Source organism: Neofelis nebulosa, chromosome X (assembly GCF_028018385.1).
Source record: "Neofelis nebulosa isolate mNeoNeb1 chromosome X, mNeoNeb1.pri, whole genome shotgun sequence".
Taxonomy (NCBI): domain Eukaryota; kingdom Metazoa; phylum Chordata; class Mammalia; order Carnivora; family Felidae; genus Neofelis; species Neofelis nebulosa.
In genome coordinates, this window is record NC_080800.1 from 23,052,144 (window position 1) to 23,078,814 (window position 26,671).

General features: G+C 34.4%; 1 pseudogene; it reads left to right on the top strand.

The window, feature by feature from the left end:
* Positions 1–5,458: 5,458 nt before the first annotated feature.
* Positions 5,459–5,948, top strand: LOC131502038 (nuclear transport factor 2-like; annotated as a pseudogene).
* The last annotated feature ends 20,723 nt before the right edge of the window (positions 5,949–26,671 follow it).

Here is a 26,671-nt window from a genome sequence, read left to right on the forward strand (position 1 = left end):
AACAATAAATGGTTATTAACCATACAATGGAATTCTAAAACAGCAATGAGAAGGAACTGATTTCTGATACATGCCAGAACATGGGTGAACCTCTACAAGCCTATGCCAAATGAAGGAAGCAAGACAAATTATACCACACATTGTACCAATCAATTAACATAAAATTTCCCCAAAAGGCAATTCTGAAGAGACAAAAAGCAGGATTGTAGATATTTCAAAATAACCTTTAGTATTATGCCATCATGTGACTATTTCTTTGATCTTCACATTAGTTACTAATACCACATGTACTGACCACAAAACTAGCAAAAATTGCAAATATATTTCCCTTTGTAGAAAGAAACCATGATGAGCAATCAAAGGTATGTAGGGGCAAATGCAAATATATGTATACAGTTATATAAATAATATATTTATACATTTGTGTGCTTATTTGAAGGTCTACAATTTATCTTTTTAAGTTTTTTTTCCTCTTTGCAGTTGAATAAAGGAACACAGTATAATCACAAACAGCTTAAAGCCCTCCTGGTCCAGTCTGGACCTGAGGGGGATCCTGGTGCCTCAGCTGACTAAGCTTTCTTTTTGGGACAGGTCACCCCCACTTCTGGGGTCTGGGAGCCTCCCCGCTCCTACTGCCTTTCTGTAGTCAATTCCTAAAGCAGGAGGGGAGCCTGGGAAAGCCACAGTTTGGGCAGACAGGGACTGGGACCCCAGAACTTCTATCATCAAGAGCCCCCCTCCCAGTACATTAATTTAAGTAGCTGTGTCAGACCCAGATCTAGAAATGGAATAACTATGGAAAGGGCATGGAAATATAAAATTTGTAGAACAGTGTCCAATTTCTTTCCAAAACACTTTAACATTTTAAGTTCCTTCATAATCTGATACTAAGATAAAAATATAAAAAACTATCTTATTACTTAATTTACATTAAAGATTAAGCATACTTAATATTCTTTTATTATTTTATAATTTTTTGTATTTATGCTTTCATGTTTTCTACAAATATTATTTTTTAAGTATTTTTTTAAGTGTCATTTAATTATTATTTGAAGTACCAAAATTATTATATATTAAGTACATGCATATATGAATATTTCCATTTTACTTTCAATTATGTTTTATAAATTGTGTTACTACATTGATTCTTATTTGAGTTATTTTATACAAATTACTGTATATAAAATGTTTCGTGCGTGCTAAATGTTATATAATTATTACAGAAATAAAAATTTTGGCTAGAGATAATACAAGTGTCACTTCATTTTCCTTAGTGGAAGTTTTGGCTATTCATAAAATTTCTCATCCAAGTCAACATTAGAAGCAGATCAATAATTAAAAGGAAAAAACTTTTAATATTTTGAGATTTTGCATGCAAATATGCTTAAATTATTTTAATTTATACATAATTTATTCAAACATACATTTTAATAAGAAATCAAGAAAATTTGCTTTTTTTTGCATTTGTTACTTTTATGCTAGCTTTTCCCCCTTTTTCTTTATGTATTACCATTGTTAGATTATTGCATTTATATGAATTAATCACTTTATACAAATTAAGTACTTTTGATTGCAAAACAGCTATAGATTTTTGAAAAGTATTAGTATACTATATATTTGACATATACACCAACCGTGCCAAAGAAAGGACATATTACAAACATGTAAACAAGGATTTAAAAGGAAACTAACCTCTCTTTGGAAGCCAAGCGGCGTTCTGCGAGATGTCATTGTGGGCTTTGAGAAGATAGCTGCCTTCTCAATAGCATCAACGTAGAATTACAACCAGAGCCAAAGAAAAAATATAACCATCAATGTCGAATTTTATATTAAGCAAGATTATCCTTCCAAATTGATAATGAAATAAGATACATGCACATATACAAGCCTAAGTCAATTTGTCTCTTGAGAAGCCAATTCACGTTGCTACAGGAAGTTCTTCTGGCCAAAGGGAAGTGACATGTGTGATGGCGACTGAGAACCAATGAAATACGTGGAAAGAACACTGAGAGGACGGCCAAGATGGCGCCCTCCATTTGTGGCAGTTGGTAACTGCAGCTGATGGGAATTTTAGCCTGGAACTTTATATAGCAACACAACTGTTGCACTCTATTGATTATAGAGTCATGAGGTTAAGAATAAATAAATGAATAAATAAAAATAAATAAATAAATAAATAAATAAATAAATAAAATGTACCACTTTTATTTTTCTAAAGAAAAAAATTGTCATGAGGTTGACCCAGAATTCTGGGAGGAGCCATAAAATTCATCTATTGAAACAAAAACATGTCAAAGCATGTGTGGACATGTTTTAAACTACCTCAGATAAAAACCCAGCAGAGGAACTTAATATAAGTAGTAAAACATGTTCAATAAACATAGAAGTACATACAAAAGTAAGAACCGAAACAAAAAGAGGACATGAAAAATGAAGGGCAGGATGGTCAAATTTAAAGCAAACAATATTAATAGTAACTAAATGTAAAAAGACCTAAACATTCGAATTAAAAGTGCAGACTGTCAGACTAGCTAAGAAAAAAATAAGAAAAACTAAGTCCATTATATGCTGTTTATATGACACACAACTTGTATTTAAAGATATGGTTCGGCATGAAATAATAGTATAAAAAAAGATATAACAAACATTAACACAAGCATAAGAAAGCTGGATTGGGTACGCTGATGCTAGACAAAATAAACTTTAATAAAGGAATATAACTGGAAATAAGGGATGTTTTATTGTGATTAAAGGATTCATTTAACAGGCATATTACCAACCTAAATATTTGGGTACCCTATAAACAAAATTCAAATACATAAAACAAAACCTACTGTTTTTATTTCCAGTTCTTAATTATGCTTCTTATGTTTTGGATATATGAGGCCTTTTAAATTGCACATCTGATGGCTCTATTTTCTATTTATCTGGTGTATCTATTTCTGTCTGTTATATAATTTCTATTTAATTTTTTAATTTTATTTATTTTGTTTTGTTTGGGTAAATACAGTTATTTTAATAGAAATGCTATTTATGTTTACATTTAATGGGTTCATTATTCTTTTGAAACAAGTTAAGTATTAAAAATGTTTCTTATTTTATTTTTTATTTATTTAAAAATTTTTTTTTAATTTAACTTTTAGTTTAACATACTGTGCAATATTGGTTTCAGGAGTAGAATTCAGTGATTCATCACTTAAATACAAAACCTGATGCTCATCACACTAAGAGTCCTCCTTAATACGCATCACCCATCTAGCCCATCTCCCACCCACCTCCCCTTATTTTTTTTTAAGACTTTAAAAGTAATCCCTACCCCCAGCGTGGGGCTCAAACTCACAAACGTGAGATCAAGAGTGGCACACTCCACTAAGCCAGCTAAGTACCCCTCAGTTGAGTTTTAGTCACATTTTTTCTCATACTCTTCCTAGTCATTTTTACTTGTGTGCCAGAAATAATATATGAAAATTACAGAGATAATCCAAATTTAATTTTACTCTGGCTGAGCAACTAACAGCACGGCACTATCATTTTCAGACATTCTTAATCTAATCAGAGATTCCAATGATTCAAAGTCAGGATTTTGTCCCTGGTTAGAATTGGTTGATTTCAGGTTCACTATAGCTTCCAAACCATAACCTTCAGAGTCCCACCCAAACCCCACAGAATTTGTATCTATCTCATCTCCCACCACACAAAGACAATGATCAGTGATGCCTGAACTTGGTTCTCGCTGTATCTTGGTGAACTTATTGGAAGTTAGTGTTGTTTAATTTCCAGTCTCTAAGTAAGCTCTCTGCATCTGCAGACTCTCAAGATGAAAGCCACTTAAAATGCTATATTCACTTCTGTGGGTTTTTACTGTGTAATATTTATTTGCCTTTCTTAGTTTTCCAATCTTTCTTCTCTTTCTAGTTTCTCAGGAGAGAGATGATCTGATTTATCCAGTCTACCTTGATCAGATGAGCTCCAACATAGAATTGAATGCATGTTCAAACTTTAGATCTGCATATGCTGCTGACAGCTTCATCAGAGATTATGATTTCTTTCATACAATTTCCTTGAATTCTTTCAGATTTTTGTTAAACCCTAGCATATGATTTTGTTTCATTACTATGTGCGAATACAGGAACCTATACATACAAATATCTGTAAACAGACCTTATTTACTTGATGCTTTTTCCAGTAGGTAATCGATCTAGAATGAAACTCCAGCAAATGGACTATACCTACTACATGAATACTGAATGAAGAAATATTTATTAGCTCAATCAAATAAAATTAATTGGAAGAATCTAAGTAAACTATGGAAAAAAAAATATCTGCTGCTAGTGAAGATCATGTACTCTAAAATAAATGGTTTATTTTCCTAATTTTTAATTAATTGGCTTTATGGATAAAAAGCTACAAACTATAGCATGCCACAAAAAAATACACTGTGTTTATGAAGATGTCTGCTTCCAGCAGTGACAGAATGGCCTTTTACAGCATAACCATCCTGCTGAGGAAATCTAGAAAAACTAGAAAAATTATCAGACATTTGTTTGAACACAGAATTTGAAGGGACAAGACCTCAGAAAGAATTGCCCAGATGATAAGAAGGGCTATTTTTGGGTTTTTTTCCCCTTGTTTTTCTCTTAGTTTCAGAGATAGGTGAATTAAATTCTCACACTGTGATTATTTGTCTGTATTTCCTTTTAGTTCTGTCACTTTCTGCTTTGTAAAATGAGGCTATATTGTTATTTAAATGTAAGGTTAGGGTGTTTCTATCTTTCTCTTGGATTTAGCCTCTTATTATATTGAAATAAGCCTATTTTTTCACCTAAATCTACCGTGTCCAATATGAAAATAACAAATCAACTTTTCTCTGCTTAACTGTCACATTGTGCATTTTTCCCCATTCTTTTCCATAGGCCATGCAGTTCACTTTTAAGATTATTTTGATGTTTTCTGACGGCCTTTGACTTTTAAAATGGAGTATTTAGTCTGTTTATATTTAATATATGGTATATATGGATTTGAATCTTCCATGTTATCATTTTTTCTGTTTGTTCTTTGGGATACAACAGTAAAACGGAAACAAGACCAAGAACAAAACACATGTGCACTATATAATCCTAGGGAGAAAAACTTGACAGAACTGTACCATTAAACTTGTAAACTTTGGTATACCATAATAAAAAGTAAGGAAAAGTCATTTTACGGTCCATCAGACAAATGTCTTAATCAAAAACTGTGTCACAGTTTAATAGCAACTGGGATTTATATAAATCCATCTAATTATTTATAAGCTTCCTTGATCTAAATAAATTTCTTTTCAATTTTATGTTAGAAGTTATTTTAATTACACCGACATCAGTATTTAAGATTCCCCTTGCAGATCATGCTGGGTTGCCATTGTCACTGCAGACATCACGCCATCTCCTGGGATCTCAATGAGGCCAGCTGATGCTCCAGAATGGGAAATAAGCCAATCTGGGAACAGACTGGATCCAGCTTCATTCAACATTACTACCAGTTACTTGATAATGACAGAATGTAACTAGGTGCAATTTATATTGACGCGCCATGCCTTAGGTGGGAAGGACAGAAATCCCAAGAGAAAGCTACCATTGTGGAGAAATCGTCTACCCTTCTGTTTCAGAAAACCTAGCACAGCATCACGACACAGCATCATGACACAGCATCATCGGCCTGTGCCACATACCTGCATCATCACCATGGTTGCGGGCCAGCTCAAGGCTGATAAAGACCTCATGATGGGATTCCACCAGATGTTCCTATTAAAGAACGTCAAGGATGCTTGAGTTTGCACCAATGACATATTCAGGCTGCACAACTTCTGCCGACCTTCTCTCCTCCCAGCCACATACTCATGCTGTTTCCCCCTTCGTTCTCTTCCCCATACCATACTTACTCCTCCAGATGCTCCAAATGTTAACAAATGAGCCCCACTGCAGTGGGAGCAGATGCAGTGTGCTATTACTGAGCTGTTGTGCATGATTCCTGGATGCTAGCTCGTTGCATCTGACAGAAGTTTGTGTTGTACCAGCACATGCCTAAAGACTTGAATAACACAAAAGGTCATCTTTTAAAAAAAAAAGAATCTACTGACAAGTTGTTCTAGGAACCCAAAGAAGTGAAGGAGAAAGCAGCTGCCTCACCACCCACATATTGATTTGTTTGGATGTTTCAGTGCTTCATGATACAACAAAACGATGAAAATTTTCTTAACAAATAAGATAAAATTCTCATAGAGGTGACTGGCTGGCTCAGTCGGTTAAGTGTCCCACTCTTGGTCTTGGCTCAGATCATGATCTCACGGTTCATGGGATCGAGCCCTGCACTGGGGTCTGTGCCAGCAGTGTGGAGCCTGCTCGGGGTTCTCCCTCTGCCGCTCTCCCACTCACACGTGCTCTCTCTCAAATTAAATAAATAAACTTAAAAAACATAAAATACAATTCTCATAGATGGATACTTTAAGAGCATAAAATTGAAATCAGTTTCCACAACAGAAATCACCTCCTGGATGACAATCTTTAAAGTGGGTTGGCTCATGTATGCATACCTACTGCCGGTCATCCTACTGGGCGATGAGGCGATTTCTCTTGGTGAAAGTTAACTTATTTCATTTAAGAATTTTTTATGTCAGCATACTAGATCCATCATTTTCACCACAATAATAACATGTTCAAGCTTACTCTTCACTACAACTCTAATATAATTAACTTTACTAAGGCATCTTTCATTTTAGGAAAATTCTAGAATGGGAGCTCGTTCATTTATAATATTAGCTTTATTAACATCTTTTTAAATATGATAAATGTAGCTATGTGAAAATTATTGATTCCAGGGAGGTAGTGCTGAGTTTTGTTCTGATCTTGATAGCAAAATGCTTTAATTTAATTTCAAGTTAATTTCTATTTAAATATGGAGCTACTGATATCAACACCCACATAACAATAGATTTGGCTGCTTCCAAATAACAAGATTTTTAGGTCGGGATATTTTTAATGCAAAGGATAACCACCTTACAATTAATTTGCTTCACCCAGAGGCTTCAAACAATGATATCACCAAATATTTTTGGAACAGCCATGATTTTTATACAGATTATAAAAGAAAAATAATTTTTATTTCTCTTAACTATGAAAATTTGGAATGCACAGAAGCAAAGATTTTCACATGAGGCGTGTGAAATTACTTGTATCGTATGTATCTACTGTAAGTACCTTTTAAATGAGGGGATATATGGAAAGTTCAAACACTATGACACCTTTAAAAATAAATTCATGACTTATCTGAGTGCTGTAGTCAAAACACTTCAGTGCAAATGAAAGAAAACAAAGATAAAACAAATTAAAGAGCTAAGGTTTTAATATTTTAAAAGTATATAAATGTATATTCCAATTACTAGTGCAGGTTCATGAGTTCAATGAATAACTAAAAGTTATAGGCTAGCATTTCAAATCAGGCCCTGATAGTTTTGGTGTTATCTGTGCCATGTCTTCTAGCGAAAAATGTGGAGTATCAATAGAGTCTGAAAAAACATGTAGACACAATTGGGTATTGGGATTTTGCAGGTTTCTGTGTAAGAAAACAATAATTGGCTTCCATGTAGGTGAAAGCATGATCCAGTATCAGGAAACAAATGGTTAAAAGAAAGTACAGATAAATAAAATTTAAGATTAAACTAATGGATGTGTATTTATTAATTTGAGATTTTATGGAGCCACTAATTTGTGTTAGACTTGATGGAATAAAACGCAGAACATATATCACGAAAAGAAGTTGTAAATATAATACACAGAGCTCCTTTATCTTTTTACAGCTTCTCCAAATATTATCATCTTATAAAACCATAATGCTATTGCCAGAACCTGGGAATTATCACTGGTAAAATACTACTAACTAATCTACAAAATTTCATCAAGTATCACCAATTGTCACATTAATGTCCTTTCACGACTCCAGGATCCAATCTAGAATGGCACTTTGCATTTAGTTGTCATGTCTTCCAAACTGAGAAGTGTCATGGCCTTGACACTTTTGAAGAGAACTGGCCAATTACTTTGTTGAATGTCCCTCACTTTGGATTTGTGTGATGTTTCTTCAGGATGAATTCCAGTTAAGACATTTTTTGCCAGAATGCTACAGAAGCAAAAGTGAGTTCTTCTCATTACATCACATCGAGGGGTTCATGATGTTGATATATCTTATTACTGATGATATTAACCTTGATCACTTGGTTAAAGAGGTATCTGTCATGTTTCTCTACCATCAAGTTACTATTTTCACCTGTGTAATTAATATATATCTTGAAGACAGAATAACTATAATGCTATGAGAAAATCTTCATGAGGAATTTGCAATGTGTCATCAGTTCATACATATGTTAAGTATCACTAAAGTAGTACTCTATGTAGAAATTACAGTGAAAGCATAATGAAGTAATAAATTCTAATGAAAATACTAACTTTAAAATATAATTTCATTTTCCCTGCCAAATATTTTCCTTAGTAATATTCATTTACAGAGATTGTCTATTGCTAGTTCTTACATACTTTATTAGTACATCTGCAAAAGCAAAGAGAAACAGCTGAGCAGAGAAGTGTAACGGAATAGCACAAGGCCTACAGCAGAGTCTCTTTCCCCCAGAGTATGCCGATCAGGAAAACAACATTGCCACCAGATCTCAGTGAAATCAGTTCAGCAAAAAAACAGAGTAAAGGCTTGGCCCCCTTTTCAGTCTTCTGTACATTGCAAGAAGATTCTGCTTAAATGCTAATCCTTTTACTTGTTATTTTGAACAAAAACGATCCCTATTAAAACTGTCCATAATAAGTCCCTCTCTCCCTCTGTCACTCTCACAAACACACACATACACACACATCATATGTATTATACACAAGCAAAGTTCCAGTGAAATATTATTTACAAAAACAGGTGGTGAGCTGGGTTTGGTGAACAGGGCCATAGTTTGCTGGTGCCTGCTTGGACCGCTCAGAGCAGGATATCTCTGCCTTGACACTTTTGATACTTGGGCTGGGTAATTCTTTGCCTTGGGGAGCTGCCCTGTGCATTGTAGAATCCTGAACAACATTCCTGGCCTCTACACACGAGATGCCGGTAGAGCTCTCCCACCCCAAAAGTCATCACCCCAAATGTCTAGAGATGTTGCCAAACGTTCCCTTGGGAACCAAATCACTCCCAGTTGAGAACCACTGCGCTCCAGTCTTCTCCCCAGAAAAAACATACTTATTCCACTTTTTCATTGTTCTTTGCTTTTTTCTCAGTACCTGCTGGCATTTCTGAGTTGAGAACTTCTCTGACACTCAAGGTGGGATACACAGAAGGTTAAAAAATCTCCAGAGGACTCAGTTCTGACTCTCTTCTAGAATGCCAAGAGCCCTAGCTGAGACAGTCTCTTCTCCACCTTTCATAGTCTTCTGCCATTTGTTTCATTTATCTTATCCAGGTTTTGGGTATAAGAAACAGAAAGAGTACAATAAAATATTTTATACTCCCAGATATGTAGTCTTAAAAGATGACTCTCATCTGAGTGTATGTAGTGTCATGCTTAAAAAGTGGTTAAAAGTTCAGTAGCCAAGTACAATGAATTATGAAATCAACTCCTGGGTCTGCTATTTAAGGGATGTGAAACTCTGGGCAGGATACACAGCCTCTGCTACTCAATTTTTTCAGATAGAAATTTATAGTGGTATTAATATACAACTCATAGTTGCATGTAGTATTATCCTCATTTAACTCTTAAGGGTTAAGTGAGTTACTACATATAAATAACAGGGACCAGTGTTTAATAGTAAATAGTATGTATTAGATATCACTAGTATCATTTTTTTAAATTATAATTATCTGGAAAAGCACTGACAAGTAACTTGACAGACATCATGCCAATGATTATTAATACCCACAGCCTCTCAACCCAAAGTGAAAACAAGAATCATCAAAAAACCAATTTTTCAAAACTAGAAGCACTTGAATTTGAACTAATTTAATGCACTATTTTAAAGGGTTGAAAAGTGGAGAATTTGATATTTTAAGGTATTTCAAGCATGAAGAATATAAATGCCAAAAATACAAGCGCCCCATTAGTGTTTTCCTTTAAGTAATTCTTCTCTCCCCTAAAAGACAGTAGCAGAGAAAGGACTAGTGTTTCATTAAGGTGGTACGTACTCACATTCTCCCTAGAACAACTTTCGCCTCCTGTGCAAGTGCACACATTAATCTCTCTTTATGGAAGGACTTTCACCCCTTGTCAACGTGTAGAGGAAAGGTTTTTCCATCCTTCAAAATTCATCATATGTCATGTAAGGTTATAAAGCTAAACACTAGAAGAAAGAAACCCACACACAATTCACACAGCAGGAGAGAGAAAACAAAGGAAGCGTTTAATAAAAAAAAAATAATAATAAGAGAACTAAGATCAAGTATTTGTATATCTGTAAGCAGAAATGCAATAAAAGTTCACATACTGAAAGGAACAGGTTGAACGGATAAAAACAACACTAGCAAATATATCCTGTATCTAATGGGTATATCTAAAATGATTTAAAGGTAGGGGTGCCTAGGTGTCTCAGTTGGGTAAGCGTCCGACTTCGTCTCAGGTCATGATCTCACAGTTGGTGGGTTCGATCCCCGTGCTGGGTTCTGTGCTGACCCTGCAGACCCTGGAGCCTGTTTGGATTCTGTGTCTTCCTCTCTCTCTGCCTCTCCCCGCTCACGTTCTGTCTCTCTCTGTCTCTCAAAAATAAATAAAAACGTTAAAAAAATTTTTTAATAAAAAATAAATAAAATGATTCAAAGGCAAAAGTATGAACCAACCTGTGTCATGGTATTAATGCTAGAATTCTTAAAGAAGAAAAGAAAGGGCATGTTATAAAGAGCACTGCTGACACTGATAAAATTTTGGGATTAATATTTAGTTACTCAATAACAAAATGTTTAAAATATGAAATGCAGAGTGCAAGAACAAAATTAAAGGAAACCATGAAGGAGAAACAGATTTTAAACTACCATGAATAGGTAATGAATAAGTCACATAATCTTCTTGAGTAGTTTACCATATAATCTAACAGGAAAAAAATGTAGTAATACAATTAGTTCTGTCTTATTTTGAATTCTCCCAGATGTAAGTCTTAAGACAAGAATTCCAGTAAAATGTGTTTATTAGAGGAAATAAGAAACACAAGTAAGGAAAAGTTATACAGTGAAAGGAAAGCATCCCATAAAGGGTGCATAATTAAACTACCTGTCACAGATTAATCATACGGGAAAAACTCTGAGAAATGGTATAAAATATGACCAAATTTATCCACCCCAGGGAGGGAGGCAGCTAGGGTATTTATTTATATGCCATACCCCAGCAGTCCTCGGTTGATAGTTGTGGGGCATGTGTAAATTCAGAGCTTCTGGACTACTCACGGGAACAGGATAGGCTTCTACGATTTCAGAAAAACTCTGTGTCAGATATGGACACTTGCAGCTGGAAGATCAAAGGTGCACAATGAAAACAGTAGAGTCTGAGGGATACAAACCGGGCACCACAGGATAAGGCAACTGCTAAAATGCAGCATATGTTAGATCACAAAGGAAATTACAATATATTTAAGGAAGTAAAAAAGGCCATATTTTCCAACCACAGTGGTGTAATATTTAAATTTTTCTTAAGGTTTATTTATTCTTTGAAAGAGGAGAGAGAGAGAGAGACAGAAAGCGCGCGTGAGGGAAGGGCAGAGAGGGAGACACAGAATCGGAAGGAGGCTCCGGGCTCTGAGCTGTCAGCACAGAGCCCAACACGGGGCTCGAACTCACGGACGGTGAGATCATGACCTGAGCCGAAGTCGGACACTTAACCTACTCAGTCACCCAGGTGCCCCTACAATGGAGTAATATTTAAAATTGAGGAAAGAAAATCTAAAATTATCTCAAAATACTTAAAAATTACAGGTAAAACACTATTGTACAACTCTTAAAGGTGAACTACAAAGCAAAACTACACAATATAGACATAATAATGATAAAGGACATATGTTTTAAAAACAGATAATGCTAAACCTAACCTTAGTAAAAAAAAAAAAAAAAAATCCAGAGTCTTAAACTCATATATTCCCAAATAAGAATTTTTTTTTTAATTGTTGCATTTTCAATGTTAAAAATTTTGGGAAAAACATCCCCACATATGGAGATGGAAATAACAAAGTAAAAATTTAAAGGCTTAAATCAGTAGTATTATTAAAACTTCAAAACTAGTTAGTTTATACATTTTAAGTGATAAAATGGTACTAGGTTAATATATGAAAAATTTTGCTATGCTGGCAAAATTAAAAATGAGGAAAGAAAAAAACCAGAAAGGAACTTAAAACATATGTATCAAAATTCTTTAGAATAATTTGTGTAAAATTCTCTGCAAACCAGGATTAAATGTATTGTATTACAGAAATAACATAAATTACCAAAATTAGTCCCAGAAGAAATGGAAAATCTAAACAAGCCAGTAATTTCAAGCAGATTAATTCTAAACTATTTGAGAAAAAAACCTCACTAAAAACTGAGAGGCCCAGATGGTCTCATAGTAAGTAATTTCAAACCAAGAATCTAATTCCAATGCAATTTAAAATTTTCCAGAGCAGTAATTCAGGTGAAGCTTAAAAATATTTTTTGATGTCAGAAAAATACTGATAACAAAATTCAAATGAATATGATTTATTAAAATCAATACTCAGGTAAGAAATCCGGTGTTAAAAAAGAGAACACACTGGTATTTTAAAATAACTATATAACTTTAGGGCAAAGATTTTACATGTTTTGTTTATTTTTGAGTCTCTAGCATCCCAGAAAATACCTGCCACACTTTAGGCACACAATAAATATTGATGGTATGAATGAATAATGACAGAAATACAAGGGTGGTTCAAAATAGGCAATTCTAGTAAATATATATATATATATATATATATATATATATATATAGTAATATACATTACAATATATCACATCATATATTATATATATATAATTTAATTAGATCAGAGGGAAAAAAATGTATGATTAGCATGTTGCATTAAAAATATACACAGAATAATATTCAGTCCTGACTTTTTTTTTATTAAAATATGATTGGCATATAACATTGTATAACTTTAAGATATACAATGTGTTGATTTGATACATTTATGTATTGCAATGTGATTAACACTGTAGAGTTAGCTAATACCTCTATCATGTCACATAATTACCATTTCTCTTTTGTAGTGGGAACAATTAAGATCTAGTCTCTTAACAACTTTGAAGTTTGTAATACAGTATTGTTGTCTATAATCACTATGCTGGGCATTAGATCTCCAGGACTTAGTTATGCTGTTTAAGGATAAAACTTGGAACAGGTAGATAAATATGTCCAAGTGTTCATTTTCAAAAATAATTATCTGTATCTATATTGAAAATCAAGGAAAGCATCATGCCTAATGAGAAAAAACACTAGAATAATTTCATGAAAATTTAGAGAAACTAAAGAGCCCTGAATATTTAAACTTGTCATAAAATTCCAAGTACTTTCAAATGTAAGCACCATGTTTGTGAATATGTGCATGTATGTATAAAAAAACCACAAGATATCAAGTAAGAAAAAAGTGGAAAATTTATAGTCAGGCAGTTAAGAAAAGAAAAATACAAATGACTAAAAATATAAAAGACATTTAACTTAAAGAAATGCAAGCAACATTTTTTTCAACTATAAGATTATAAAAAGTAAAATGATTTGGCACATGGTGTGGAAAAACCAACCATTTTAAAACTACTTGTTGAGTACCTTAATAACTTTAACCTTTTTGGAGGCCAATTTTTAATGTTCAAGAAAATTTAAACTCCAGAACCTCCTTGACCCTGCAAGTTTTGGCTGGGGAATTACCCCATCCTCTTACTGAAAAATGATGACAAGAACTAATTATAATATCGTTTAAATTTTTATATCGATTTCAACAGCGAAAATCAACCTGCATGTCCAACACCTGAAGAATGATTAAAAGCTTGTGTGCATCCATTTAATGAAATAGAATAAAACCTAAAAAAAGAAAAAAAGATTTAGGGAGAATTCCACATGCTGCTATAGAGTGTCCTCCGTTACAGGTATCTACAGAAAATGGTAATACCTTTTAGGAAAGGAGATAAGGATCCTTATAGTGAAGCACAGTGGAAAACCTTAATGTTTATAATTTCATATGCTTTTTATCCTATGCATATAACATATGTTTCTGTTAGTATGTGTGTTATGTCCATCTACATAAGTATACATATTTAGAGATTGGAAAAGAGTTTCCTATGACAGATTATTATAAAAAGATTAACTGCACATTCCACTTAAAATATTTATATTCCTTGGTATTGGAAATAAAATAAATATAACACACCAGGATCTACCATATACATGTAATCATGTTGCTACAGCACAAGCAATCTCAGATTATTCAAGTCTAGAAAATCACAATTTTATTTGGTAACTTTTCGAAGGGGGTGGAAACTATGTTTGTGTTTTGATAATGATGGAAAATCAGTTATCTGTAACAAGAGTCACTTATTTGATTTTTTAAAGGATTTTAATTCAAGTTAGTTGACATACAGTGTAATATTAGTTTCAGATGTACAATACAGTAATTCAACACTTCCATATAATACCCAGTTAGTTATATTAAACACTCAGTTATTTTAAACTTCATAATCTGACAGTTCAGAGGTTGTTAAGTGTGCAGCAAAGTCTTCTAAACGTATGTAGCCCAGTGTGGCCTTTTCAGATGTTTTGGCAAAGTAGACAAATACGCAGGCTACCTTTTTTTTTTTTTTTTTTTTTTTTAGCAAACCCATCATAAATGTATTATAGCTTTTTGGAGAAAATTATCCAGATTAATTTTGAGAAATAAAAATCCTCAGTGATAGATAGAAATGAGCCCCTAATGTTAGTACAAAAGATTCAGAGATTTGGTTGTGCATTTGCAGAAATACAGTAGGGAAACTTTAGACCTAACTGAGGTTTTGGATTTATATTTTCATTCTCTATTCTTATTAAGGCATTAGAAATCCAAATATTAGAAAGAATGCACAATATAATAAATAAATCACACCTTGTTTATTTAAAAAAAATGTATATAATTTAATTCACTTATATATTATGGTCACTGTCTTCCTTTAAAATATTGCTGAGTAGTTTTACCTAACTACAGCTAAAAGCAATAACTTGAGAATCTATTCTTGGACCAAACACCCAAAAGAGATATTGGCCACTCGTGAATAAAGCTATAGAGATGCAGAACTGACTAAGACCTTCAAGGGGAATTTAAAAGTACATCCCAGCTGGTATATAAATAGTGGTTCTGGCTATCCCCTAGAACATACAGTTCTCAGTAAATAACAGATACATAAAATGTAAAACAAAATCAACATAATTATAGCAAAGATGTATACTATGGAATAAACCAGGAGAAAAAAAAGAAATACATTTCTAATATCCTAAAAACAAAAAAAAAAATACTTGTTAGATAGTATTAGGGTACTACTCCTAAAAGTATTTCTATTCAGTAAATTTAAGAGATTGACTTGAAGCTGATTCTGCTCCCCCGTGTTCAATGCAAATAGCCTCGTGTAGTTGAAATGGTAAGTAAGACTAAGAGATCAGTATATTTTGATAAGTCTTCCAATCAGAATAATTTTAGCTACAGATAAAACCATTTTATGATTTTGTCAATCTTTTCTGCTATCACTTGTTTAAAATGCTATCATGAACCTTAAAATATCAAAACTTTAGCAATTAACACATTCTAGAACTGCAAAAGATATGAGGCTCAAAATTATATTCATTGATAAACATGAATCCCTATTTTTTAATATTCACAAGGGTGAAAACTGTACAAAATAAGTTAAGCATATTTTTCATTAAAATTTCTTGTTCAAATGGTCATTTGAGGCACAACATATCTTTTAAGGGCAGCTGTACTATTAAAACTGTGTTTGTCCAATGTATGAATGTCATTAAAGCATTTTTCTTATAATGTTGATTGTGTATATCAAAGACAGAAAAAATTCTATAAACCTGGTCAATATCATTTATTAAGCTCCATGAAAACACAAACCAGATAAATGTTCTTCAATGCGTTTCAAAAAATATGGTACATAGTGGCTTATTCAATGCATATTTGTTGAACAAAGGATTAAGTTATATATATTTGCCAATTACATTCATATTCCATTGGCCTTAATTATATGAAAAAATTAGTAGAAGAATTTGCTGTATTTTTAAGCAAATAAGACCAAAATACAAATGAACTTCCTATTATGATCAAACCAACATGTAAATCACAGCAGAATGAGGAACTTAAGAAGGGTATTGTAAATCTTGGTATTGCACAGCACATATGTGGGCAAAGAGAAGACAGTTATTGGATGAAGGAATGAATGAAACCTGAATCAAGAATCACAAAAAATAGCCAAAGAGTTTTGTACCTCAACAGTCGAGTAGGTCAATATAATGTGATAAATCTAACAGCAGTTAAGTCAAACATGCTATGGGAGCACCTATGAGAAGTGTTTAAATGAGAACTGAAGTGTCTATTCATGTCTTCTGCCCATTTCCTCACTGTATGAAATCCTGCCAGAGGGATATTAGCATGAGCTAAATTTTGGTGCGTGAAAATTTAAAAACTCTGAGAAAACAAAACAGTGCATTTGAGAAACCACCTTTGCTTGCCATGGCTGTAGAAGATAATTTAATAATCATCATGGAGAAGTTAATTAAAAAATTAGAGTTAAGTAACTCTAATTTAATTGTGTTAAATCTATATACCAATTTAGGGAAAACTGACATCTTAATAATGGTCAGTCTTCCAGTCTTCCAATCTATGAACATGGCATATCTTTTCATTTGCTTAGATCTTCTGTAATATATTTAACAGAGTTTAGAAGTTTCCTGCATACTGATCCTGCCCAGAGTTTGTTAGCTGTACACAGTATCCCCCTACCCATCTGTAATGATGTATCTACTGTCTCATTCCTAATGTTCATAAATCTTGTCCTCTCCATTTTATGGTTAAAAAATTTATTGATTTTCTCATCGAACCAGCAATTGGTTTCATTGCTTTTCTCTACTGTTTTTTTTCCATTTAATTGATTTCTACTCTTATCACTTTCCTTCTGCTTGTTTTGGATTTATTTTGTTCTTTTCTAGTTACTTGAAGTGGGTGTGTGGATTATTGATTTAAGACTTTTCCTCTTTTGTAACGCAAATATTTAGTGCTATGGGTTTTATGCTCAGCATTTCTTTAGCTATATACCAGAAATTTTGATATCTTGCATTTTCATTTAGTTTGATGTACTTTCTTAACTTCTCTGGAGACTTCTTTCTTGACCCATAAAATATTTAAAAGTATGTCATCTTAGGGTGCCTGCATGGTTCCGTCAATTAAGTGTCCGACTTTGGCTCAGGTCACAATCTCACCGTCTGTGAGTTTGAGCCCCGTGTCGGGCTCTGTTCCAACAGCTCAGAGTCTGGAGCCTGCTTCTGATTCTATGTCTCCCTCTCTCTCTGCCCTTTCCCTGATCATGATTTGTCTCTCTCTCTCTCTCTCAAAAATAAAATAAAAACATTAAAAAAAATTTTTTAAAGTATGTCATCTTATTTGTAAGTGTTTTGAGATTTTTCTGTTTCTTTCTATCATTGATTTCGAGTTTCTCTCCATTATGGTCAAAGAGCATACTTTTATTTTTATTTTTTTTCAAATAAGGAGCGTACTTTATATGGTTTTAATCCATTTACATTTTTTGAGGTTAGTTTTATGGCACAGGATATGGCCTGTCTTGATATATGCTCCTTGTGGAGTTAGGGGAAAAAATGTGTATTCTGCTGTTGATTGGAGTGCCCTAAAAATGTCAATTATACTGTGTCATTTAATGATATTGTTCAATGAAGTAGACCTGATGCATACAATTCAGTAGGAATCCCGGCAATGTAGACTGATTGAGTTAAGATTTAAAAAAAAAAAAAAAAAAACTTAAAAAAAATGGTTTCTTTTGTATGCCCTATTTTGTTTTATAATTCAAAGTCTGATACATAGTTTATAGCAGGAAGGGAATTTACCATGATTGTCATATTCAGGTTGTAGCTTAAAATATCTAAAACCAATATATACATTATTTCATTGCTTTTATATCCTATTGCTACTTATGCATTTAATACAGCTTTTGGGGACATAAAGCAAGGGGCAACAATGAAGATTCCACAGAGTAACAAAATCATTTTTCCATGAGGTTTGTGTATTACTGCAGTGGATATTGTCAGCAGAGACTAGGAAAATCATAAGGGGATTCATCTTTGTCTCCATTTAGTGGCTAGTATTAGCTCCCTCTCAAAAATGTGTTTACACTAAATTAATTTTGTTTGTAGCCAGGAATGGTTAATTTAGCATATCACAGCAAACTAAATCATACCCACGTTGCTCAGAATAATCAGTACACAGGAAAAATAAACTAAGCTAGTATTAAATGAATATGAAGATAAGAAATATTGAAGAGATATGTAATACCTTTTGAGTCTTTAGTAACTTGGGTAGGATGGAAAAATTTTATAACTTGCCGGAGTCCAGCTCCAGCAGGTCCAGAGGTTCCTGAAGGATGAACGGCGTCGGTGAAAAAGTGAAACTAAAACAAAACCAAAATAAAAAACTAAAATAAAAAACAAAAATAAAAATGGACACAGTCAACAGCAGTGTGTTGAACTGGCCGATTTATTGTAGCAAACGTGGCATTATATTTGCTAGTGATTTCCTGGTAGCATACGTCATCTATGTTTTCTGGCATTACCCAATTCTAAAAATTGTTCCTTTGTATAATCACCCAATAAGGAATAACATGACTGTTTTCTCATAACGTTCCCTCCTGCCCTTTGCTTATTGATTAATTTCTTTCATTGTTTTTATTATGTATCTATGTTTATCTATAATCTATAAAGTATTTGCTTTGCTGTTTTCGTGAAAGGTCATTTATCTCTCAACACCTTAAGTGGAACAGTTACAGGAACATGACCTCTTAGTTGTTTCCCGGAACCATTCGTGGTTTTGAAGAACAAAACTGTTCACCTGGGTCCAAGTTGCCAGGAAGGGGGCCAAGAGGGCCTTAGAAACCGACGCCTAATACATTCTCAGAGAGACCATGAACCTAGGAACCAATGAACCATTCTGTAGCTTTTTTTTAAATTTTTTTTTTTTCAACGTTTTTTATTTATTTTTGGGACAGAGTATTCTGTAGCTTAACTGACTAGGTTCAGTCATCATCTGGAATGCCTCCTGGGGGCCAGGTGGGCCTAGGGGTTGAAGTCACCTGTGCCCAGAGATACACTCCTTAGTTGCCAGAGTGAGGCTTTCAAATCCATTATGTCTCTCCTTTGTCGGCCGCCTTTGCTGGCAAATGCATGAGGCTATCCTTCCTGTAAGTAGAGGAGTCTCCATAGGGGATGGCAAGGGCTAGACATAAGGCCGCACAATTTCTGGCGGAACCTTATTTTCTTTCCTAATGAATGGTTCTTTTCCCAGGGGGCCTGTCGAGGGCCATTCCCCAGCAGACACTACCCCAGGTAGTTTTAAGGCCGAATTACCTAAAAGCGGGAGTACAAGAAGCTTCGCTGTCCGTGGGCCGCCTTGCAGTCACCAATCCGTCCACAGCCCGGGCCCTGCCACTCAGGCTGGGACAGCTCGGCTTCCAGCATTAACTTAACCAAAATATTACATTTTTAGAAAAATATTAAACAAAAGGTATCATTTGTAACTTGGTCATAAATATTTCTAGTAGCATTCTTTGGCTTCTGTGCTTATCACTGCAGTCTGGAAAAGTTGAAGGATTTGAGGACTACATTCCATTGTCATGCCTCTCTCCATTTACACATGAGCTTAATTATAAAACTCCTCACGAAGTACTATAAAATACACTGACGGTTTTATTTGAGCTAAGGCAGGCCTATAAAACAGATAAATCTGTAATAACTGTTAGTACATTAGTAGTATTGTTTATTAATATATGTAGTTGCAATCAGCCATCACTGAAGAAGCCTTATTGAAATAAATCTGCAGTAATATACAAACTAAAGGATAGTACATAAGCCTTCTTAGTCAATTAGAGTTTACATGGTCAATAAAGCACACAGGACCACAACAGCACATTTCATTTTTTTCCCTAGGAAATCAATATCCACAATAGAAAAAAAATGTCAAATTGAAACCTTGAATTTTGTGATCATGAGGTAGATTGGAAATAGCTCTGGACTGGTGCTCAAGGCACTAGGATTCTAATCCAATTTAGTCACTATGGTTGACTTTGAAAAAGTAACACCATTTTAGAGACTTAGTTTCTCTTCCTAATTTAATTCATGGTCTTGTTACTGAAGGGTCACTGAATGCACATTTCTAAGAGAGGACCACAGGATTTACCTGTAGGAAGAGATTCACCCTAATTATTGCCTGTAATCTTTCAAAGTCCTAGATGTGTCTACCAACTTGTGTAATTTTGTTATTGTTGCTAGACTCAACAGTAGAAATATGCGTGAAAGCGTGGTCAACATATAAGAATCCTTATTACCTTGCTAGTGTCACAAGATAAAAATAAAGAACTTCTGTGAATCTAAAGCCAAATATATTCCAATATTTGATAAATATGGAATTAAGTACAAAAAGCGGCTGCTGTCTCCGCCCATATACTCACTGTGACTACCACATTTCCTTGAACATAACCTTGGTTGATATTATTATTTTGGACTTACTCTTCTTTATTACTTGGATTCCTTACCCCTATTCATGTCATAAACTTCTGTTCATCTTTAATACACAAATCAAAAATTCTAGGCTGATATTAAGACATCTGAGTAACTGAAACCTTTGCTGGTCTTACTCCTAACTGCCTCACAAAAGGAGTGTTTGAAACTAATATAAAAAGAGAATATTTTCTAAAACCGGAAGTGTTTTATACGCCCTCTTATAATAACAGGGATAATTAAGATAAAAATGTTAGCAGCAGATTTGATATTAACTATCTGAAGGAAATGTGCATAATTTGGGCAACAATATTAACCAAGAATCCTGTTAAGCTTGTTAAGTATCAGCTTTATGCCCTGTATTAATTAATTGGCCTCAGTGATTGAGAAAGAGCCAGAGCCAATCAATGTATCTTGAGTATCTTCAAACACTGGGTGTAGATAGCTTTTTGCAGTTGATTACGGTCAAGGATGAGTCAATGAACAATAATTAAAGCATGGATTTTATTAGAATAAACTACAACTGAAGTAAAGAGAAAAAGTCCAGGAACAGCCACAAATATGTATGCAAGAAAAAAGATAGTAATGTGTAAGAAGAGTTAAGCATTCCACAGGAATTAAAATATACTCACATTGCCATTCAAGAGTGGATATATATATAAAAAAAAAAGTTACTCTTAGATCTCTAAGGTTTCAGTAAATAGAATAAACAACCAAGTACTTCAGCTAAGAAAGTTGACTGAAAATATTTTCAAAGGTCACAAGAAAACAAAAACAAAATAACAACATAAGAATTGGAAAGTGCAGTTGAAAAATACTGGCAGTTATTAATAAAATCACCTGAGTCTTTGACAGACTTATATATCCAACTGTCAACTTCACGTATCTACTTGGACGTTTAATCAACGTCTCACACACAACACAGCCCAAACGAAATTCCTGACATCTCCCTCCAAGATCTTCACTTACAGCCTTTGCCATCTCAGTTAACAACAACTCCATCCTTCTAGTTGCTCAGGCCCAAAACCCTGGATTCATCCTTGATGCCTCAATCTACCTCACAGCCCTCCTATCATTAGTTACAACCTCCTTTGGGCTCTATATAGTGGATGCTGCGTTATGCCACTTGGACTCCCCTTCATGACAGAAGGGTTTACTCCCCCCAGGTGCTGACTGGTGCTGAAAGACAGCTGTAATCTATCAGCTCTCCTCAACAAGTGGCTCCGCTGAAGGAGTTAGCTTGCTCAAACTCAATGCCACTGTTACTTATCCATGCGGTGGTGCTAAGGTATACAGGCATGCCTCCCTCGCCCCAACGCTGGACAACTGTGTAGGGACATCTCGGCTTCAGAGCTCTCCATTCAGTTGTGTGAAGCTTTCACTGACACTGACACAGCCTGAGCTCCCCTTTCTGCCAAATCTTGCCTCCTCCCTCTCCTTCTGATGTTGACACCAAGAGCTCTTCCTAATAAAATCTGTGCACACTCATCTTTATCTTCTTAGGGAACCCCACTTTTGACAGTTGGGCCAGAAGTGGTCAGAGAAGCAGCTATTAAGGATTTTCAACTGTGCGGGGAGCAATGAGGATGCCATCACTAATGGTAGTTAGAGCACACATATTCCCTGGCACAGGTAACAGTAAAAATTAAAAAAAAAATTTTTTTTTTACCTTTTTTTATTTTGAGAGACAGAGTTTGAGTGGGGAGGGGCAGAGAAAGAAGGAGACACAGAATCCAAAACAGGCTCCAGGCTCTGAGCTGTCACCACAGAGCCCCACACAGGGCTCGAATTCACAAACCGGGAGATCATGACCTGAGCTGAAGTCACATGCTCAACTGAGCCACCCAGGTACCCCAATAGTAAAAATTTTACTGTGGTTAACTGGGGTGGTATTCTAGTAAAAGGAAATGAACTAGTAAGTGTGATGATATACCATATACTAGGCATTTGAGAAAAATGAAATAAAGTTTCAATAAAGACAGTGGAAAAAGATACTGCTAAATATAATTGACACTTGGAGAAAAGTTTGTTTTTTTTTTTTTTTAATTTGTCTTGTTAAAGGCTTAAAGTGATTAACTGACAATTAACAGCAAAGAGTAAAAACTAGAGAGCCTCCTGGGAAGCTTATAAAAAGGTTCTGTCCCCTGTGGCTGGAGGGCAGCCAGGTCCAGCAATTAGGCGAAAGCTGGCACAGCGCAAAGAAAGATTAAACTCCCCCAAAAAGTAGGTCTGCAAAACCAATATGAATGGATGAACAAAACATAGTATACGCTTGAAATGGAATACATTTGAGCAAAAAAAGAACAAAGTCCCAATACATGCTACAGCATGGATGAAGCTTGAGACAGTATGCTAAGTGATAGAAACCAGTACCTAAGGACCATATTTTGTATTTTCAATTTGTATGAAAGTTTTAGAAAAACCCAACTACAGATACAGAAAGTGGATGAGCAGTCGCCTGGAGCTGGGAGTGAGAGTGGGGACTGACTCCAAATGGAAATATGGAAAGCTTTTGGTGATGTGTTCTGGATTGCAGCAAGAGATTAACAAGTGCACAGAATTACTGAAACTCATTGAACACTTACAATAGGTGGCATCACTGATGTGTGAATTATACCTAAATGAATTTGAAGAAAAATAAAAGCAAATCCAAAAAACAGAAAATCAAAATGAGAAAGAGGGGGTAGGGTGGGAGAGAGAGAGAGAGAGAAAAAGAGAGAGAGAGGGAGGAAAGGGGGGAGGATGGGAGAAGGAGAGAGAGAGAGAGAGAGAGAGAGAGAGAGAGAGAGAGAGATTTTAAATATCGTTATGCGAATGAATTTTCTCCAACTACCTTTGGCTGTATTAGTCATCCCTCCTCTTTGCTCTCATATTTTATCCATCCATTCAAAGAAGATTTATTGAGAACTACTAAATATCAGTCTTATGCTGTTTATTTGTAATACAAGGAGAACAAGGATATGATCTGTGCTCTAGAGGCATTTATAGACTAGTGAGGGAAACACTGATGAAAATCAGTTTCATTGATGAAAACTGTGTATTACATTGTCCAATACTGGTATGCACAATAGTTAAAGGAAACAATGGAAGAGATTTTTAAAAACACCTATATTACACTATTTACCTGGTTGAATATTAAACATGTATTTTGGCTTATGATTAATGACACTAACATTACACTGTGACTTCAGTGTGGCAGTGCATGGAAAGTATTTTAGAAATAAAATTGTGTTTTATTTTTCTCAAAATCATTCAGATAGGAGAATGACTCAAGATAAGGGAATAGATTCGAGAAATAGTAAGCAAACTCCACACGGACATATTATTATCTAGGGAAGAGCTGTGTTACTTTATACATCTATAAATACATTTACATATTCATACATTATGTACAAATACCCACAACACTATTACATTTCATTTATTCTAGTTTCACACTTCTTAGATTTTATCTTTCTGGAACTCAGCTAGGAACCAGGAAGTAAATAACCAGCAGATGTTCCAGATCATTCCAAAGAAGGCTACCCCTTTACTTCATAATTACTGCCTGCTATTTTACACCAGAGCCTTGAAATTACAGTTTTATTTACTTAATGCAAAAATTTCAATAACGTGCTCAGGTAGTTTTTTTTGTTGTTCTATTTTGATTTTTAGTGCCCAGCATATCAAAAATAGCAGGCTCTAAGTAGGCTGCAAGTGCAGGAAGTGTTTAAAAACCAGCACTATGACAGCAGGAGCAGTGACAATGGTACGATATGGTAGAAAAGGAGAATAATGTATAAAAAAAGGAGAAACTGAATTCTAGTATAGGATGGAGATGAGAGTTAACCAATATTTGTGTAGTGTCTTTTAGATTCTGAATTACTTGCAAATTAGTTGTTGATTTAATTCTCATAAATGTCCTTTGAAGCTGGCATTATTATCATCATTTCACAATTCATGATTTAAACATCAGATCACCAGATATTGCACAAATAAGAATCGGAGCAGCAGGTCTAGGTCAAATCCAAGGTCAGTGCTGTGCCCAATTACCATCCTACTGATGACCCACAAGTTGCTATGAAAAACTGAAAGTGGAATCAATATTCTATGGTTATAGAGCATGAAATCAATATCACATACTGATTTCTAAAATGAACTACTTAGATTTGCACATAAACAGGAATATATCAAATATCTTAAGATTTCTCTTTTACTGAATAGCTCTTCTGTCATTATTGATAGACAAGGTACCATTACAGAAATTTCAAGTAGTTATTCATAATAACAAATGAACCCCATGATTCTGCCACACTTGTGCTTCAGATTTTTTTCTTAATATGGACCTCTCCAACAGTATTTCCATTTTAACAGAACTCCCTTAGGGAAATATCAATACAGGCTATAGGGGAACCTGGGTGGTTCAGTCATTTAAGTGTCTGACTCTTGATTTCAGTTCAGGTAGTGATCTTGCAGTTGGTGAGTTTGAGTCCCACATCAGGCTCTGCACTGGAAGCACAGAGCCTGCTTGGGATCCTCTCTCTCCCTCTCTCTCTGTTCCTCATGCACACGTGCACACTCTCTCTCTCAAAAAATAATATTTATATTAAATACATAATATATATAATGGATAAATAATATAACATATATATATATATATATATAATATATATACAAACACACATATGCTATAATTCATTTTCTTCATCTGCCATCTAAACTTTTCCAATACAGAGGTTTGGTAATTGCTCTATAAAACATGACAATTACCTGTCACGACAGAAAGATAAGCATATATATGCTTTTGTGTTAAATGTGTGATTACACATCATAAACATAAACACACATACATCAATAGTAACAAGGATGGGGGAATCTATCTGTAAACTGAAAAAATTGTGACATTTCAAATGGAACAAAATCTATTATCCAATTTTCTTGCCCTTCTTAGATTCTGAATTCTTCCTTCTGCCCCTATCAATTACATATGCCATTACTTGATACCGTTAGCTTAATCTATGTTAGAAGTATACCTCTATTTTTCCCAAGTTCCAGAAACTGTATTCCATACAGAGTTTTCCTTTTATATTCCTTAGTATTCAACACACCTCTTTTTTTCCCTCAATTTATAAGCCACCTACATGGGAATTATTTTTATAGTTATGTTCCTCCAACTCCTGCATTTTTTTTTGCAAATATTGAATGTATTAGGAAAAAAACACATTAAAAAAGGAGACATCTATTCATGAAAATCAAAGTGTGACCACAATTTTTATGATTTTTTTTTTTTCGAACAACAAGTACTGAGAATTAAAATTTTAGCCAGATGGCTTTCTTTGGGGTCCTCTTTATAGTGGGCAAAATGACTTAAAGATTATTATGATCACGTTTTATGCAAATTACATTTTTACATCATCTTAATGTACATATAATGATAGCTACTAAGTACTCTAGCTTGAAACAGACAATTATACCACCTGCCCCTCAACACTAACTGAAATAAAAGAAGACCTTACCATTTCAAATTAGACACACAAAAGGACATTCTCTCTTTTTTCTCTAGATACAACCTGAAAATAACATGTATTCCAACAGCATATCATTTTCTCTTTCACCTAAACATCTTGTTACCCATCTTTTCCCCTGATCCATACAGTGTTTGTGAATGACTACTTCTTTCCAGTTGTAATTAGACCAGCATAGAGTGTTTTTGAGTGTGTACCTCTTGATTTTGGTTCAGGTCATGATCTCATGGTTCGTGAGTTAAAGCCCCACATTAGGCTCTGTGCTGACAGCAAGGAGTCTCCTCTTTCTCTGCCCCTCCCCCAACTTGTGTATGCTCACTCGTGCACACTCTCTCTCAAAATAAATAAATTTTTTAAAATAAGA